Below are 15,405 nucleotides of genomic sequence, written 5' to 3'. Positions count from 1 at the left end.
AATCTTACTTTACCATCACTGAAACTGTGCCTTCCCAAAGGGCATGGTCCTGCTTCTGTTCAAGTAGCAACACTCCCACTGATTTTGGTGGCCTGGAATAAGACTTCTAATTCTTAACATGTTTGCTCAGAATTGTATTTTGCTTCGATACTGAGGCCTTCCTTTAATGCAGAAATCAAATAAATACCTTTTAAGTTAAATATCTTCAAAGCAAAGGAAAAAGACAAGAGTGGGACATCTTATATGAGTCAAGAACCAGTTACTAGACACACTACAAACAGGTCTGGTTTATTACCAAATGAAGGAGAAGTTTTCTTCTGACTTCTCTTCTGTATATTTAAATCACAGGTAACGGAATATTCTGTAGGGTAAAACACACAGTGCTCAGATGAATCAAAATTATTAAGAATATACTTCTCATAAATCAGAACAATGATTGCATGGATATAAAGCAGCAAAGGGTATGTTAAAGCTCATATATTGCTCATATTTTTCTGAGACTGAACCTAGTCTGATATCTCACATAGTGGTGAGGAAGCAATAGAAAATTCTGGCTAAAGAGGTATTTTGGAAAATGTAAATCTAATAAATGACTAAATTACTTTAACGAGTTAGTGCTTTGTTGGGCCAAGCTCTATTCTCCATCTTAAAGCCTTGCCAAGTTTATGTTGTATGCTGTGAATCAAGGACCATTTTTTATTTCAGTTACATTCTTGCAAGCTATGATTTCAGCCAGTGGAAATGATTGTGCTGGGGTTACACAGATATAAAGGTGAAGTTTTGCCCTAAAGAGTAAAATATCTAAGTTCAATTTAAAATGCCCCTGATGACCAGCAACTGAATTCTGATACTGTAGAGAGTCTCAGGCTCTCAACAGCTTTGATGATTATACCACTTGTAAGACAGTTTTAAGGAATAAAATCATTGCAAATACTGCAGGATGTAGACATCAATAGATGAAACTCTTCTGACTTTAATGCAGACATGCCTACTTATCAGCAGTGAGTATGATTCTCTGCATGCTAAGTTTACTGGACTAACTTTTTAAATAACAGCTGTAAACAGTGACAATTTTTGTCTTCCATTTCACTTTGGATTTGCTGACTAAAATAAATATTAAATGATTCTGAGATCTTTAAATTTAAAACAGAAAGAAATGATGTGTTACTAAAAACTTTTCATGAAGCTTAAAAGTATGATATTAAATTGCCTCTTCCTTTGGAAAAGGTGGGGCAAGAAACAGGCCTGACCACATACATGTTAATATAAATGCACTGTGTATGTGCCCAGGAATGACCATAAGTTCTTAAAATATTGCATGCATAGCAAAGACATTTCGACAAGTGAAAAACTGAGGGAGTGATTTTTTCAGGGGATTTTAGTTAAAAAGGAATTTCAATAAAGTGGGAGGATGGAAGTTGATTAAATGAAGCTAGGCTGTATGCACCAATACACATCACAAATACACAAATATCACATATATCACATATCACACGTATCACAAATATCACATATAAGCAAATACATCCACAAATGTATACTATCAAAGGGAAAATGATGAGATACTGAAAACTGATGTATGTTTTTAATATTCTTCCATTCCATTTCATTCCAGTGGTTTTGTTTTCTAAGAGGCATGTTTGCACAACTGGTTGGAGTAGAGATTAGGCTGAAAGGACACCTCTTTAACCATGATCGAGGGAAGAAAAAACAGAACACACTTTAAAAACATACTGAATAGATTAGCCATATGATTTTAATACATTTCATTCCTTTTTACAGAGAGAAAACACAAAACTTCTTTTACAATCCAACACTCAGATCAGGGATTTGGAGACCTTAAGTGTAGAAATACCAAGACATGAGCGAATACTGAGTATGTGAGCTGGGTAAAATAATCTGAACAATTCACTGTAGTGCACCTGGCATTTAGACTCATTATTCATTTCCCTTCTCTGGTCTTCCTTATTATAATAATTGTTTACCAAGGTATTGGACTCTGCACCTGATTCACTTAATACTGCATGCATGCATTTAGCAATGCTACAATAGGACAGTGACTCTTTCAGCATAATCTTCTATTGTCTTTAAAATACTTGTCCTAAAAAGTATTTTGTAATGCCTTTAGATTGCTGAAACATGAAAAGATAATTCAATTCTTCTTCCTAATGCTGTCAAAAGCTAATGTTTGGTTAATTTATGGTCCAAGTATGAATGGTATTATTCATTATGGAATTACGGAATTTTGGTTTGCACAAAGTCCTAGCAAAAGAGTATGGCGAGTAGAGAGACAGCAGTATGACTGGACAGCAAGCTACTGAAGCATGATTATCTAGAAACTCAAAGGAAGCCAAGCACCATGCTGAGCAGTGAATGGATGCTTTATACTCTGAGTATCTTCTTATGCACTATCCCAGTCCTGTTCTTCATGATTCTTGTTATGTGGGCTTCTTGCATCTTATGTAAAAGTTTGCTGTAAACTGGGTTTGGAATGTATCTTCCAGTGTGTTCCTTCAGTTAAAATATTCAGTATAAAGAAATAAGTTATGTGTACAGAAGAATGGCATATAGCTATATAGGAAGCGCCAGAATGAAACGGTGAAGCTATCCCTTTTCACATTCTAGGGAGGTTCTCCTTCAGATCTGGATGTAAACCCCATGATCCACAGCTCGGTCAGTGGGCTCACCTGGTGGTAGCCAGTGGTCTAAAAGAGTGTAATAGTATAGAAAGAATCATCCTAGGAAAACCAGTATATCAATCCCATTGCTGCTACCTTCCTTCCTTGCTTTGGGAAAGGGAAGGTGATGTAGATGTGGCTTCCTCATTCTTATATGGTTGAAGGCACACTATCCATCATCCTTAGGTCTGTCATGATGTTTTGGGTTTACTATTTTGAATTAAGTATGCCAAGTGATAGTGTTTGTTTTTGGAAAAGTCAGCATAGTTTTCAATGAATATCAAAAATTCTTACTTTCTAAAATCACTCCCAATACTAAAACCAGGTCTTGGAAGCCAAATCCTACCCAGGATCATGTGGCCCTCTGTGAGTTAAAGGTTTTGAAAGAACCACACACTGGTTAGGGTGGTGCTAAAACTGCAGCCTGAATTTAGGCTGTGGTTTTCATTTGTGTTCCTGAACCCTGAGAACATTGTTTTCCTTAAAGAAGGGAAGGGAAGGGAAGGGAAGGGAAGGGAAGGGAAGGGAAGGGAAGGGAAGGGTTGCTACAGTTTTACTTAGCTTGAGGAGATGTTGCACGCCAGGCATTCTGAGGCCTTACACAACAGCATGCATTGGAAGTTTGCTAGGTATTCAAAAAGAACTTGCTCCAGAACATTATAGGCAGAACTCTATTTGGGAGCAATATATTTAGCACTATTGTCATTTCAACTGTTTAACAGCCCATTAAACTGCAGGGAAATTTTTATTTATTTCTTAATGGACACAGGCATCCTTATTATTATTATATTCAAAAGTATCTGTTAAAATTAACAATAACTGTCAGTCTCATAGAAGATGGCAAGGAAGGAATGAGGTGGAAATGGAACTGCAATTCCATCTTTAGATTATGCCTACTTTAAGTTTGGAATTCTGATGATGTCTTCAAATGATTTAATAACATAATTTATATAATTTGTAGTGTGCCTTAATAAATGCCATTTTTATATTGCCTGTGAACAGTCTACAATTTTCCTGAGCAAAGTCATCAAATATGTTTTTGGACTGAACTTGTTTCTAGTAATTCAGTAATTGCATTTGATATTCAAAATTCAGACTGTTTTGATTGTTTAAATAATGAAGTTAGGCATCTATTAGTTCCTATCTGCAGATGTTAGCAAAATATTCCTGATGTTCTCTCCTAACTTCCTCTCTCCTGCATGGTCTGAATAGGACTTAAACAATGAGAGTAAGCTGTTACTTTGGAACATTTCACCCTCAGAAAACTAAGACTGCTAGAATCCTTTTTTCCATAGAAATTCAATAATCTAGTGAGCTAAACCTCCTCCTCCTCACAAAATTGTGAACTTGTATAAAAACATTGATCAAGGTTCAAATGTTTGTTTTTCAGCAAAGCATCAGACCATGCAAAACTTCATGGACCTTCCCTGGTAATTTCTAATCGGTATCAGATTTAGCTGAGATACCATTCATTTTTGTTTAAAGAAATGCATGAGCTGATTACTGAAGAGTTGTGGGTGGTTTCTAAATTTCTTCTTTTAAACAAATCTGTGAAATGATCAATCAACCATTGTATATTGCCAGAAGTCTCACAGTTCAGCACTCAAACAACACTTTCTTCATACAGAACCCTTCTGTGCTCTCTAGGTGACAGTGCATGAGGAGGTACAGTAAGAGAAACAGAAGGCTCCCTTCCTCATCTCTAATGTGTGTGGCTGCAGACACTGCTGGGTAAGATGCCTTAAAATGGTGTGAGACACAGTGTGGTAGTTGTGTATTTTTTATGTAAGACTGTTTATTTTCAAAGCCTAAAGGATAGGAGGTACAGATTTCCTGTATTCCGTAAATACAGCTAGGTCACCGGATAGTATAACGTTGTGGTTGTCAAGAGGAAATTCCATGTAAGTTTATGTGATTATTAGACTCTGTCTCTCAGCTTGTTTTCATCATATCCTGAAAGGCTGTTAGGAGCAAAGTGAAAGGTTAAAGAGAAGTTAGGGCTCGGTTCTGGGAGATGCTGAATGCTTCACATGTTCCCCTACCTGCGAGTAAGTTAATGGAAGATAAAGTTCAGCTCTTTACAGCCGGTGCTTTGCACCTCAGAAGATCATAGATGTCTCCATCAAGAACCTTTCACTACACTCCTTGTGGTCTTCATGAAAAAATGAAATGAAGTTGAGAGATACCATCATTATAAGTGATACAGATTATCAGTGGAGGTCCGCTAAGAAATAGATGACAGATCTCCATTGAATACAAAGGTGCTGAGGGAAATGGTTTTGGTGATTCAGCATGAAGTACTCTTTCCTCTAAATAAATCAAAGTCGAGATCCCAGCAGAACATTTCAGGACAAGGATCTACAAGCAGGACTGCATTCCAGATAACTGTATCAGTGAATACCCTTGTCAGTGGGAACGAACAAAGACCTTGTGGTTATTTTTTGAAAGTAAATGAGTATTAGCTCCAATACATTGCCTGAAAGCTAATCTAGGAAATGTCATTCTGTGTCCATAAACTACCCCTTCAGTTTTATTTGGAATAGACACAGCATTTTTCATGTCTTATTCCGACCATGGCTGAGGCTGCAGTTTTTAGTTTGTTAGCTTTATTTTGGTAGCAGGTGTCATGATGCCACTTTTTAATCATCTTGAGACATTGGGGGAAATTCATATCCCATTGAAGCCAGGGGAAGTTCTGACATAAAAATTTAGTGAGGGGGTTTATAACAAAATTAACATTTTCGTAGTGTTTAGCATTATGTTTTTATTGAAATCATAAACTAACCATCACACATGACAAGAATTGCAAGCAGTGCAATTACCTTCCAATGAAATGTGCAGATAATAGTGTTGTGTACATGTAATGAATCTGAATTGATCAAACTGTTCACTGCCTAGACCCTACTGGTGTTGCTAACATTCCTGCTAATGCCATCACTGCAATTCATTTAAGCTCAGAATATTTCAATAAAGTTGCGTTGGCAACAATATTATTTTCAATGGGTGTTGAAGAATGAAAGGGTCTCTGCCTCTCCATTTACCTTCAAAATACCAAACTAACAGTGCAAGTGGATGTTCTCAGCTTCTCTGATGGAAGGCTCATATAGGCTCACTATTGTTTCTAAGAAATGCAGTGGTTTTAGACAGCAGGATGATAACACCAAGAGGGCACCATCACTATAGGTGAAGATGAACAAAGCCTAATGGGCTTTAGAAAGGTAATTTTGAAAATTAATGAGGGGAAATAGTCATATATATTTTTTCATATTAAGGGGTGTAGCCCACTCCTTGCTTTTATTGATCTTAGGCTCAGTATATAGTAGGGGTAAACATCAAAATGTTTGGTTGTAGACTTTCATTTAACCCATAAGCTTTGTACAGCTGTGTTCCAAAGGAGACAAAAATAGAAAGCAATTGCCCAAATTTTTCAAAGACCAGAAAACACAGGATGGGTCAATGGTTAGGACAAGAATAACTTTTCATTTTACAAGTGAATAATTGGGAATATTAAAAAAAAAAAATCTGTCATTCTTCTCAAACCAAAGAACTGTAAACAAGTGATTATAGGAGCTAAATTTTAAATAACAGCCTAAATTCAGGGAAGATCCAATAACTGAGGAATTTGACTCCTATATGCTGTTTAAACATGGAAAATAACTTCTGCTTGTCTGTTAGGTTTCACAACATTAGCCCAAAGTAGCCTAATAATTTACTAAATAACACAAATGAAAAGTAAGATGGTGACACAGAAAGACCAAGACTGTCTTTGCTTAAAAGACAAAAATAGTCTTTACTGAAAATATGTTTAAATTATATACTAAAAGAGCATCTAGCTGGGTTTTCACTTCAAAACTTTATCTCTACAGAGAACGTTATACTTAGGGAAGTGAGTTGAAATAAATGTACTATGGTTGCCATTAAATGCTCCCGTTTGCCAACAGTTACCACATGAGGCATCTGAGATCACAACTGTTTCCCCTACAATTAGAATAGGATATATATTTGTGGTAATTTTGAGGTAGCCAATAAGAATGTTTTTTGTGTGTGACTTCTGCAGTACTTGGACACACAAATTGGAAGTAACAAAACTAAATAAGAACCACACTTGAAATTCAATTGGAATAAAAATCATCATCATCAGAAAAAAATAGTCAGTACATTTAGCAGATCACTAACAAAGTTAAAGAGATGAAGAAGCTTTCTTCCTTTAGCTATTCCATTTAACTTTTGCTTTGCGTGAATAGAAATGAGTATGTCCAAGGAATACAAAACCGGGAGGCAAATTATGAACAACACTTGTGAAAAAGTCACGCTCCCTGTAACCCCATGAAGTCTACTATCCAGGAGCCATATGCACCGTGATTAAAAATCCTCTCATTAGTAAAAGTGTGTCAGGTAGGTCCTGTTAAGAAATACTCAGTATCTTTAGAGTGTCTCTATTCCTACTTCACCAATAGTGAAGTGACTCTGTCCCCTCACATTTAACTGTGATGTTTGTATGCTGTCAGCAAAGATGTGCATTTTTAGGAGCTGCATTCATCATGAGAGAAATCTCTTCTCTCTGCATAAATTTCTCTGACTCAAAATATTGCTTTAGGCAAAGAGCTCCTCTTTCCAGGTTAGACTCTCATAAGGAAATGAAAAACAGCTCATGTTGTAATGACAACAGGTTTCTGATGTTTTCGTCTTCTGGTGTCCCAGAAATACCAAGAAATCAACCACTTCAAAGGTAGTTACCGATGAAAAAAACATAGAGAAAAAGTTTAGTCCAAGGTGTGAGTAAAGGTTTATTTTATCTCAACCAATTTAACAGTTCTTCAGTCTTTCTTTCTATCTCCCATGATTTACTAGTGGCTTCAGATGATAGTCTAAGATTTATTTCCCATCAGTACAAAACATAACAGATGTGCTGTGACAAGTTCTCCATCTGAGTCATTCTTATTACAGATACAGGAAATCCTTTTCATTTGCATTTTTGCTCTGTCTTGAACCTAAATATCAAATAAAAAGTATAAAAGAAAAACAACTGATCACCACAAAATTTGATATTATAGTTCTGAATCTTTCCCTTTTTTATACAGTAGTTTCCTTCTCTTACATAAAAAGGGGTCATTTGGGTAAATGACTACACAAACACTCTGTACTTAGTTGGATACTCTACTAACTTTGGTCCTGTTGAGGCAGTGACACAATTAAATAATTAACATGATGTTAGTCACACTAGATGCTGTTATTATTACTGTTAGTTATGTTTTGAAGAGTCAGGCGTAAAAAGGTTAGGAGTTACAGCTGAACACATTATTAGCACTTCCAATGATGTGCTTTAGTTAGTGATGCTGTGTTGTACTAACTCATCCAGTCAGATATTTTTAAGCTCTCACTAAAAGATTTAAAAACATGCATGTCATTCCAGGAATGCTTTATGACTGGAATAACTGTGAAAGAAGTCTGACAGTTTTCTTGCTTACCTTCTGAAGTGTTGGCTCTTTCTAGTTCAGTCACTTTGGGTTAGAACTGATGAACGAACTGTATGGAGGAAGGACAAATACCAAGCTATGACTATATCCTAGTGATTTTTTTTTTATGTTCAGGAGATATGCACCAGAGTCTCTTACCCTAGTTGGTTAAAGAATATTACATAAACATAAAAGAAAATAGCCTGGAAGCCATATGGGGTAAGTTTCATGATTCATATTATTTGACAGATCTCCACTGGATGTAAGACCTCCAGACAGCTCTTGTTCAATCCAATAACAAAAGTATAATTCCTGTAAAATATCAGATTTATTTTCACCAGTAGATTTATTATTCTTGCATGCTGAAATTTTCTGTTTATCTGCCAGCAGGACAAAATACATAGCAACGAAATAACCGCTCCCTTACTTCTAGTGCCAAGGAATATAATATGTATGTTCAACAAAGTGGCACCCTACCTCTGTACCGGTGTGCTGAATTATTTTACAGTTTTCATTGCCTTTACTAAAGATTAGCCACATGAGTATCATTAATACAGTTTTAAGCAAAGGGTCGCACCCATATATACTGCTGTTCAAGATTTGTACTGCTTTTAGGAATTTCAACATGAAGGGGAAATCTTTGTTTTCAAAGTCCAGCTTTATTCTTAAAAAACCTCTGTGAAAACAACATTGTGTGATCTGAATCTGCATTTCAACAGTTTGCACGTGATGTTTTCTCAGTGTATATGTCATCATTCCTGAGGCAAACTGGATATGGCTAAATTTTCTTCTGGGGCAATATTCTACATCAGACTCCTTGCACATATTAAACTTACAGCAGACCAAGTATATTTAAGTGTGTCTTTGAATACATTCAAAATAGTATGAAATTATCCTCTTCTGCATTGTTGTTGAAAGATATCACAACAATGTGACATATAAAAACACATACCAGACTTTTAATGAAAGTCTCTCTGTCTTTAAATTACACTGTAAAACACCTCTATGCCATTTGACATATCTTTTTATATGTCTTTTAAGCATTTTTTGCTGTAAATTTCAAACAAGGTACAAGAAACATTAAAAAAAGGTAGTCTCCTCCTCAAAGTTGTAAACAAAACCATATATGAATATATCTGCTCTCAGAATAACACATGGACCCTACCTGATTTACCAGTCTGGTATAGCAGCTGTGAGCCCTGCAATGAGGCAAGTCAACACAACAAAAATATAAAAGGATAAAAAGTGCTCCACTGATTTCTCATGCCAATATTGTATTGATTTGTTCATTTCTGTGGGCATGACTTATAAATTAAACCAAAAAACCTTCAAAAATCTTGACCTTGATTTTCTTGATTTCGGGTAGAAGATACATTTCTTTTAAAAAAAATGTGACTGCAAAATACGTGCTTCCTAGTAAAACAGGTTGGAGATGAGAGCATAATATAAGAGCATGTTAAGAGCGTGGACAGGCCTGTTAAGTACATATCTAGATATGGCATCAGTGCAATCACAGAATGATGTACAAGAAGCTAATGGTTAAAAAAATACTGAGTGCTCTGTAAAAGCATCGTTTCCTCTATTATTTAAAAAATATTTCAAATAATTTCTTGAATGTGAATGATCAAAACTTGGCACTTAGCCCAGCAAAGTGGGCTGCAAAACTTGAAATACTTCTGGGACCTGGTAAAGATTGCTTGTAATAGGATGAGATTTCTCTCTCTGGGCAGTTTATTGCATCGGAGACCCATGCTATCAAGGGAACCTCACATGCATGCCTGGAGTTTCCATATTGTTCTTGCTATAATCAGAAACAAATGATTATAAGTTTCCACTGCAGTCCCACTAAAGCAGAATATTGTGCATCCTTTTTGGCTAGACATTTCAGATATCTGCTCTCTGGCAGAGAGTCCTCAGTAGAATGCGTAGGAGCAAAACAATCTTCTAATGGGTTGAAGTCCAACTCAGTTTTGTATTCTTTGCATTTTGTGGACATCTAATACAATTGCTTTGCCATCTGATCATCTTTCATAAAGTGGATTTGAATTATGTTTTACATAGCCTTTGTAAAATGGTAGTGTGAAGAGAATTCAAATATATCTTCCAAAAGTTAAATGCCATAATCAAAACCTCTCGTAAATTGTATTATTGTCTTTTTCTTTTAAACTTATTTAAATCATTACTACCAATGTTTGGTCAGCAAAAGTAGCTAAGTGCAAAGCTATCTTTTTATTTTCAAGGCAGTCTGGTTTTATACAAAGATGATAAACATACATCTGGGCTTTCACTTATGAGTAATTTAATGTAACCAGAATGACTGCTGTCCTGAGAGACAGTCTGAGAAAGACATTGTGTCAAAACTCGTGGTTTGTCTTATGAAGAATACATTACCTTCATGTTTAAATCCAAAGCCACATTTTGAGTCTTTTTCTGTTCACATTTTCTGCCTGACGTGATAGGATTTCTTTAAGTGGCTTAAATCAGTATGGTTAGGCTGGTGTGAAGCTAAAGCTCAGTATCTGTGGACTCTGCAATAGTACTGGGTATAACCTGACAAATGTACTTGGAATTATGCCCTCCCTTCCCTCCTTTTGCTGTTCAAGGAAAATTTCTGGCTTCAGTCACGCTCTTTACTTTGCTGCATGTTACCATCAGCTACTGGAAGATACTTCTTCTGACCCCTGTCTTATAAGTGCTCAGTCTGTCTCATACAGCTTCTGTGGAGCATGCTGTGCTTCCTTTTGGATACTCTGGGGTATTACTGGGGTAATGCCAGTGGTAATGTTGTTACCTGCTGTTGGCCTTTGGGGTCAAAGAATGCCAGCCCAGCCAGGTTTGTAGATAAAGGCAGAATATTTTATTCAGCCAATTGATACACCTGGGTAAAGCAAACAGGCTTGCAGGCAGAAAAAAAGTCTTCTTCAGGTTAGAGATAAGTTTGTCCATCTTTTCCAGCTGTCTGTCAAAAGAGATTATTTCTACCTGAAAATTTTGTGATCCAGGCGCTGGAGCACTTGTTAGGATTTCCCAGCCACCACACTTGGAATATCTTGTTATTAACTAGCTACCTTAAAATCACATTGAACTCAAGTCAAATTAGGTAGAAGGTAAATAAAAGCATTTATTTATGATACATAAAACACAGTGCAGTTGTCAATTTCTATAAAACAGAGGTGAATAAACCTCTGTTTATTTGGAGGTGAATAAAGGTAAACAGAGGTGAATAAGCCTTTATTCACAGAGGTGAATAAAGAAAAGCTGCATTTGCTTATATGACATTACAATTTAAAGATCTCTTTCTCCTTCACTGCCTTCATTGCAAGGCATTAGACTTGCCATCTTTTTGCATACTTTACTTCAAGGGGCATTCTCAACAGAGACCCTCTTTAGGTAGATCATGTTACAACTATTGTTTTTAAACCCTGTCAAATTATCTAGAGAGATATAATGTTTTTCTTGATACTTCCTTTCTCCCAAAGCTCATTTACTTCTCAAATTAACTTATTCAGAGATGATGGTCTCATTCCTGTAGTTAGGATAAGCATTGTCTCATTTCCTGGTTGATGATGCAAATATTGTGTGAAGATGAGGTGTCGTCTCCTTGGCTTGAAGAGCTCCGATATTTAGTGGAAATTAAAACAGTCTCACCTGCTTGTCCCCCAGCAGTGACTTACTGTGTACCTCTTGGTGTGAAGTGTCTCTCTCCTCGCAGCTTACATTTATTACATTTACCAAATATTAAATTTAGCTGTACATTTAGTACATTAACGAATGCACTTGACACAAACATCTGAACAGCATGAATATGTATGGATTATTACTGGCTTTTGATGAAATTATTGTGGGTGGCCCACAACTTTCTTCTGGAAATGATCTAACACAATACAACACTTTGCAAAATAGCTGTCAAACCACACTTTGATCTTAGTCCTGTTTTTGTGCAAAGATTTGGCAACAAGAAGTTAGTTTATAGAACTGATACTGATCAGAGGGATCATAAATTATTGATGATTGAATCCTGATCAAAATATCATCTGCAAAGTTACAGTAAAATCCTCAGAAAATACAATCAGCTTGCCTATGTTGCCAAGTCATAATCTTCTGGCCAATATATTTCCTACAACATCCTGATTGGCTGACCATTTTGGTCCAGACTGTAGGCCAAAGATAACCAGCAAGAAGGGACTTTCATAATGTGGTGAAGAAAGAAAAACAAACAAACAAAACAAAACAAAAACAAAAATAAACAAAAAATAAAGCAGAATGTACAAACCTGCCAGGGAAAGGAAAATGCCCTACTTCCTGTATGCTTTCCCTAAGCCATGGTACTTGTAAATGTTAAAGAAAAGATACTCTACGTATGTGTCTGATCTCTCCTAACGTGGCCACTGTTAGGTTCCTGAACTCTTCTTGATCTCACAGATGTCAGTCTGTGCAGTCCAGAGCAGATTAGCAGGTACATGTGCAGTAAAAAGATTAGTGCATAATTTTCAATGACTCCACCACTGGCAATTCCCTGAATGTAATGCTGACAGGGGATTTAATTTCAAGCAACCTATTAGATGAATAAGTATATCTGTATATAATATGATTGAAATGGGAATATTTTCTGTGTATTGCAACTATAAAGACCCTTTCCCCTTTCCAAGCCCTAGACAGCACTGTTTGGTAAACAAAGTTAATTGCTTTTGGTTTCTAATCACTGTCCAACCTCCAGGGTCTGTCTAATAATGCTGTCTAATAAAGTCAGACCCAGCTCAGCCTGAAATTTCCCAAAACTAGATGATTTCAAACCTGACTTTTTGTCAGGCTTATCTGTAATCTTGTTCTCATATTCCTGCATTTTAAACACTTTTTGAGCAGTGGATGTTGTCTCCCTTGACTTCAGCAAGGCTTTCGACACTGTCTCCCATAACATCCTCATAGACAAGCTCAGGAAGTGTGGGCTGGATGAGTGGACAGTGAGGTGGATTGAGAACTGGCTGAATGGCAGAGCTCAGAGGGTTGTGATCAGTGGCACAGAGTCTAGTTGGAGGCCTGTAGCTAGCGATGTCCCCCAGGGGTCAGTCCTGGGTCCAGTCTTGTTCAACTTCTTCATCAGTGACCTGGATGAAGGCACAGAGTGCACCCTCAGCAAGTTTGCTGACGATACAAAACTGGGAGGAGTGGCTGATACGCCAGAGGGCTGTGCTGCCATTCAGAGGGACCTGGACAGGCTGGAGAGGTGGGTGGAGAGGAACCTCATGAAGTTCAACAAAGGCAAGTGCAGGGTCCTGCACCTAGGGAGGAATAACCCCCGGCACCAGTACAGGTTGGGGGTTGACCTGCTGGAAAGCAGCTCTGCGGAGAAGGACCTGGGAGTGCTGGTGGACACCAAGTTAAGCATGAGGCAGCAATGTGCCCTTGTGGCCAAGAAGGCCAATGGTATCCTGGGGTGCATCAGGAAGAGTGTTGCCAGCAGGTCGAGGGAGGTGATTCTCCTCCTCTACTCAGCCCTGGTGAGGCCACATCTGGAGTGCTGGGTCCAGTTCTGGGCTCCCCAGTACAAGAGGGATGTGGCACTACTGGAGCAAGTCCAGCGAAGGGCTACAAAGATGATTAGGGGACTGGAGCATTTCTCTTATGAGGAAAGACTGAGAGAGCTGGACCTGTTTAGCTTGGAGAAGAGAAGACTGAGAGGAGATCTTATCAACGTGTACAAGTATCTGAAGGGAGAGTGTCAAGAGGATGGGACCAGACTCTTTTCAGTGGTGCCCAGCAACAGGACGCGAGGCAACGGGCACAAACTGAAACACAGACAATTCCATCTGAACATGAGGAAAAACTTCTTCACTGTGAGGGTGACAGAGCCCTGGAACAGGTTGCCCAGAGAGGTTGTGGAGTCTCCTTCTCTCGAGATATTCAAAAGCCGCCTGGACGCAATCCTGTATGATGTGCTCTAGGTGACCCTGCTTGAGCAGGGGGTTTGGACTTAGACGATCTCCAGAGGTCCCTTCCAACCTCAACCATTCTGTGATTCTGTGATTTTTTAGCATAGCCAACTAGCCATGTATCTTGAGAGCTACTTAACAGGCCATTCCAGAAAATACAAGCAACACTGTTCATTTATTCTATGTTAAGTAGTGTAAAACTTTAATTAGAGACTAAGACACTGTTACCTTATATACAGAACCTTTAAATGCTTGCTGTTTACAATGTAGTCCTTGTAAATATTTATGTAAATAGAAGATTATTAGGTAGTTCTATGCATCTTATGGCAGGCATTCTTGTTGGTTAATATGGTAGAAGTAGAAAGGGACAGAACAGGGTGTCCTTGTTCCAAATGACAACAACTTCAGATTTGAGGACTGTGGACTTCATTCTGAGAAGTACTGAGAATTGGTCTAACCAAAAATGTCTCTAAAATCCATGGCTAATCAACACCTATTACGATGGAGCCAATTGCAAGAAGCAAAATTACTCCTAAAGTTTTTACTTTTGCTCAAGAGAAAGTCAAGAGTCACTGTAACAAGTTGGTATACCTGGGTGTCCACAAGCAGATGTTAGTTGTTTGCTCTGGAGCTTGATTTAAATGAAGAAGAATGTGGTCTCATTGGATCTGAACAGGTACTGTCTGTGCTAAAACTCCTTTCTTTAACGATAACAAAAGGACTCAGTGGAACTAGGTACTTCAGGGGCTAAAATGCTTTCACAGTGTGGGCTGTAAAGTGGTAGAAGACATTCCTAAGTATTTGTTTAGCTCTCTTGTTCTTATTAGTTGCATTTTGGACCTTACAGTTGTAGGTTTCGCTAATGCACTGTCTGCATCCACATGTGTGGGCATTTTGGAGAGCTGAAATTCTTTTACATAATTGTCATTTAAAAATCATTTGAAAGGTTAGGTTCCCGCAGAAGGCTGCGTCTTAAAAACAGATTTAAAACAAAAAAAGTAATATCACCTCATAGCAATAATTCGTGTTTTAAAATACAAGTCATTTTTAGTCATCAAGCACACAAGAAAATTATACTCTTTAATGGTTTTAACTAGTTATTCCTTCCTGCCTTCTTTCCTTCCTTTCTCATATTTTGGAAACCAACTAGCATTCTTCATAAAAAATTACCTAAAAACTGTTCCTGGCTAGCTATTGTGTGTGCCGAGGTTTTGATACTGAGAGTATGTTAATGGCCAAATTATAAACCCTTGAGAATTAGAATTCTGAAGACAAACATTAACAGACCCTTAACTGCAGTAGCACAAACCAAGATGCTATAAATTATGGGGTGGTGGTGTT

The sequence above is a fragment of the Apteryx mantelli genome, chromosome 4 (assembly GCF_036417845.1).
Source record: "Apteryx mantelli isolate bAptMan1 chromosome 4, bAptMan1.hap1, whole genome shotgun sequence".
Lineage (NCBI taxonomy): Eukaryota > Metazoa > Chordata > Aves > Apterygiformes > Apterygidae > Apteryx > Apteryx mantelli.
The sequence above is the reverse complement of the archived record's forward strand: the minus strand, read 5'-3'. Positions refer to the sequence as shown.